At 46.2% G+C, this 5,105-nt stretch overlaps 1 long non-coding RNA gene across 1 annotated transcript; it reads right to left on the reverse strand.

Moving 5' to 3' along the window:
- Nucleotides 1-112: 112 nt before the first annotated feature.
- On the reverse strand, nucleotides 113-4,848 carry LOC131382767 (uncharacterized). Its single transcript, XR_009212361.1, has 4 exons — nucleotides 4,780-4,848; nucleotides 1,232-1,341; nucleotides 282-357; nucleotides 113-208 (listed from the first exon to the last, which is right to left on the reverse strand). It is a non-coding gene; the product is annotated as an uncharacterized LOC131382767 (long non-coding RNA).
- Nucleotides 4,849-5,105: the final 257 nt, after the last annotated feature.

The raw sequence follows: 5,105 nt of genomic DNA on the forward strand, positions 1-5,105 counted from the left end.
TTTTTTTTGTTCTCCACAAAAGAGTTTAAGGGACAATTTTTACAAAAGAAAAATGGTTCACAAACTCCATGCGAGGCATCCACGCTGTCCCTGACCATGGTAATGTTCCTCACCACATTTGCTGCTGCCCCTCGGGGTCCATCCCGGTCGAAGGCTCATCCAGAAGCACCACTGATGGGTTCCCCAGGATGCTCAGGACAAAGCACAGCTGCAACGGGAGGAACAGCCCGTCTGGTTCCCATCTATGGCACTTGCAGAGCAACACCAAGCCCTGCCCGTACCTTTCACTTTATTCCCTCTGACAAGGTCTTCATGGGAGACTTCAGCTGGTCCTGCAGCTTGAGCGCATCCACTAACCTGAAGGAAACAGGAGAGCCATACAGTCTTCTTGACAAGAGGAAGTAGATAAGAGGATAACCCAAGCAAGTGTGGAAGAAGCAGAACTCAAAAATGCAGTTCTGGAAATACATGTGGTGGGGGGGTGGGGAAAGGAGGGGTGATATTACTGGCTGACTTGCTCCCCCACAAAAGATAATGTTGCCTTCTGAAGAGATAGAAGGACATGACATGATATCCAAATAGTTGTTCTATGACAGTCCAAATTTTAGTATTTTCTATACATTTTAGCAATGAATAATTACCTTTTAGATTTTAAATTTTATTACTTTTTTTTTTTTTGAGACAAGGTCTGACTCTGTCCCCAAGGCTGGAGTGCAGTGGTGTAATCTTGGCTCACTGCAGCCTCTGCCTCCTGGCTCAAGCCATCCTCCCACTTCAGTCTCCCAAGTAGCTGGGACCACAGGTGCACACCACCATACCCGGCTAATTTTTGTATTTTTGTATTTTTTTTTTAATTTAGAGATGGGGTTTCACCAAGTTGCCTACGCTGGTCTGAAACTCATGAGCTCAAGCAATCCACCTGCCTCGGCCTCCCAAAGTGCTGGGATTAGAGGCATGAGCCACTGCGCCCAGCCTTTTAAAATTTTCTTATTTAATATGAGAAAGAAACTTAATACTTTGATATCCAGGAAAGGAGTTTCTAGTTGTTAATCTACCCAGCGTGACCTGGGTCGGCATTTAGAGTCTCCCATCCTGAATTTCCTATGAGGGTCGTCACTCCCAACCTTCTCCTCCACCCCTCCCTTGGGTATATAACAGATGTGGCTCCTCTGTGTACTGTGTGATGGCAACCTCGGCATCCCCTTTCCTCAGCCCTTTAATGGCGGCGTACACCTCCAGGTGCTGTCTCACTGTCAGGTTGGGCCACAGTGCATTCTCCTGAGGGCAGTACCCCAGGAACTCCAGGGCATCCCCTCCTCCACCGCTCCCTTTCAGTAGCACCTGCAGATGAAAGTTCCCTCTCAGAACCTACATTCTGCACTGCTTCTTTGAGTATTTCCCTGACATCATTCTCTTCACAAACCTAGAAAAACCAGAGAAACTCTAGGACCTCATTGGGTTTAATAATCTGTAATCGTTTTGCATTGGAGAAAGGTTGTCAGAGAGTAAATACAGGAAAATAAGTGTGTCCACAGCCAACAATCCAATCTCAGCTGAAAAATCCAATATCCCATAAATGGCCTATCCATCCTGGCCAACAGTTTATATCCATTTTTAAAAAATCACTGTCAAAATGAAGCATATTGATTGAATTACTATTTAACTTCACTCATGGATCAACATCTTTTGAGTACCTCCTATGTAACAAGTGCTGTGTTGCCTGTGGGTACAGCAGAGGGTGGAATAACTAGTGCTTCATTATCTGGAGTTTTCATTCTACTGAATGAATCAGGCAATAAACAAGTAGAGAAATGAATATGCAGAGTAAAGACAGATCAAAAGTGGTGCTGTTATGGAAATTCAGGAGGCTGGGGTAGAAAATAACTGGAGAAATGGCAGTAGGTAGGGTAATTAGAAAGCGCCTGTCTGCTGAGGGGCCATTTCAACAAAGAGGAGAAGATGCTAGTCATGGAAAAAAGGCAAGGGGCAAGGAATCTGGGACAGAGCAAGAGCGAGACCAAAGCCCTGTGTGGGGATGAAGCTTGATGTGGAAGCTTGACGGGGAGGACAAATATGTGGCAAGAGGGACAGGGAAGCCAGTTCCTCAGCTGCCTGCAAGACAAGGAGGGATGTGTCCTTCCAGCCATAGAGCAGCAAGCAGTCACTGAAAGTATTTAATCAGGAGAATGCATGGATTAAAAAAACTCACACTGGCTGATCTAATTAAGCTCATTTTGTGACACCCAAATGGCTGGCTTTCTACTTCAGATCAGACTTACCTTTTAAAAGATTTCATTCCAATGTATTAATGAGCAGTTATCTCCTTTCCTCCCATGCCTAATGAGGAACAAAATACTGACTTTGGGCCCAGGTGGTGACTGAGTTGGAGGGTGTCCATGATTAAAGTTAAGGACTAACTCAGAGTTGGCCGAGCCACCAGCAGAGAGGAACCTTCATGAACATCTGCTCTCACCGTGGCTACAGAGGGATTGTGAATGTCGGTTTTCTCTTCTTTCATTAGTGGAGTATTTGTCAATAGCATTCTGAGCTGTCTTTTCCTTTCTTGGCTTGACTACTAGCCCCTTTCCCATAGTACAGTTTCACAGGCATCTGCCTTATAGTCTGTTCTGTACTTCCCTTGGACATTCTTTGTAAAAGAGTTCTTAAGGTTTTCTATCTTCTGCCATAGAATTTAGGAGAAAATGTTTTATCTCTACCCCATGATGTCTCTCTTAGATAAACCTGAGCTCTTTTTCTGTTTGCCTAGCCACCTTATACAACTAAATTACAAGTACAATTAAAGTAAGTTTCACCTCTTTGTATCTCATTTTTGATCTATTTCTTGAAAACACTCCCAAGAAATAGTTGCATTTGCACAAAAATGTATGTTCCAATAACTAAGCACTTTGTGAAGGACAACTGTCTAATACAGTTTTTTTTAAAACAGTTTTATTAAAAATTAAATATTACATACTGGAAAGATGATGCTCACTAAAAGTGCAAATCCATGTGACTGATGGCAGTATAAATAGGATGTGTGTGAATTCTGGCATTAATTTCAGCTCTGATGCTGGACATTCTCTCTTAATGCCTTTAATAATTACCCCTTGATGGTGGCTGCAGCCCGTCTGCAGCCATTACAGTGAAGATGCCAGCTGCAGCAAGGGAGACATCTTAATGCCTATAATAATTACTCCTTGATGGCAGTGGCAGCCTATCTGGAGCCACCACAGCAAAGATGTTGACTGTAGCAGGGGAGGTGTGACTGGGGCTGTGTACTCTGGGGGACTGGTGGGGGCCAGAAAGAGGTAAGAGCCCTGCCCTTTTCTGAACTGGAGCATCCTTTACTGAATCTCAGGGGCTGTTGCATGCTCCAATTTTGGAGCAAAGTTGTGGCCAAGCCCAGGTGCTGTTGCAACCCTGCTGGGTGTGTACGTGCCCAGGGTGGAACTGCCATGCCAGCCTCCTGCCACCTCAGCTCCCTCTGGATTTTGGGCCCTGACAAGTGCGGGAGGGAGTCCGGGGGGGTGCTGAGGGCAGCTCGGCATGGACTTGCAGGTGCACCTCAGCACAAACCACCTGGGTGCCATAGATGGCATGTTGATAGCAGCAGACAGACAGGTTCCTGGATAGAAAGGGGTGGTTCTCTGAAACCCCACCTTCAAGCCAGGGATGGCCTGAAGCCTGGGTGCCAGGCTGCTGGTTCTAGGCAGAGTCTGTGACCCAGAGTGAGAACTTATGATGCTTTTTCCAGGCCTGCCCATGGCCACCCATGGACGAATTGGCACACACTTCCTCCTTTCTGAGCCCATAAAATCCTGGACTCAGCCAGATTCACACAGACATAGGGACTATCAGCTGCAGAAAGAAGCTACCCACTTTGGGTCTCCTCTCCATTAAGGGCTGGACACTCATGGAGATGACCTGCCTGCAAATAGAAGAACCACTTTGGGTGTCCCGAGAGCTATTCTGTCACTCAGTGAAGTTCCTCACCTCCAGTTGTTCACACCCTCATTCTTCCTGGACATGGGACAAGAGCTCAGGACCTGCCAAATGGTGGGACTAAAAGAGCTGTAACACAAACAGGGCTGAAACATGCCCCCTGCTTGCCATGTTGTGGGCAATGAGAAGCAGAGAAGAGCTGCAGCCCTTCGGGGATCCCAGACTTAGGGGCTCCCCGAGCCGGGGCTGTGACACCCTTTTTAGGGCTCTGTGGTTTCTGGCACCTCCAAGCTTCTGGGTGCCACCACATTTTTTGGTGTCTGCAGTGGAAGCTGCTTGCAGTATGCCTGGTCCTGCCACAGCCTTACGTGGAGCTGGTGCCTGTGCCAGTGCCTGGAGCTGCCTGCCCCACCACAACCAGCATGCCTGGCTGTGTGCAGCAGCCAGACCCCATGCTTGCTCACACACCCATCACCACTCTGTGCCTGGATCACTCTTAGCAGGCTTGGGATCCAGGCTGGTGGCATGAACAGAGTGCAGCCTGCTGAGCTGAGTGGACAGAATGAGCCCAGCAGGTCTGAGCCAAACTTGGGCAAAGGCACCACCAGCTCCAGAGGTTTTGACTGGAAAAGCGACACCCTAAGGACTCTGTGACACCCTTTCAGTGCTTAACTTTTGTGTGCATTTATGTGATAATTCGTGAATTTATTCTCTTGTGTAGTTCATTAATCACTTCAGTTATCTAAGGATTAAGTGACATTTGTTGTTTTTAAGGTCATCAGATCTTATAAATCTATTTCACCATTAGATAACATATTTTCCACATAGTTCACCTACCTGTCCAGCAGTTGGTTTTGTGTCTCCAGTTATCACCTTAATGGATGTGCTTTTACCAGCTCCATTGTGTCCTAATAATCCTAAAACTTCACCTGAAAAAAAGATTACACTTAATCTATTTTAATGGTAACACTAAGAGTAAAACATAGTTGAAGTCTCACTATGTGACAAGCATTTGCTATTAGTTGTCATTTAATTGTCACAACCACCCTGAGAAGTTGTTATTTTCACCCCTTCTTATGTAGTTGGGGCAGAAGCTCTCAATGATGGGGTTACCTGTGCAAAGTCACACTGATGGAAAGTGGCAAAACCACTCTGGAAGCCAA

This window comes from Hylobates moloch, unplaced genomic scaffold (assembly GCF_009828535.3).
Source record: "Hylobates moloch isolate HMO894 unplaced genomic scaffold, HMol_V3 SCAFFOLD_4739, whole genome shotgun sequence".
NCBI lineage: Eukaryota > Metazoa > Chordata > Mammalia > Primates > Hylobatidae > Hylobates > Hylobates moloch.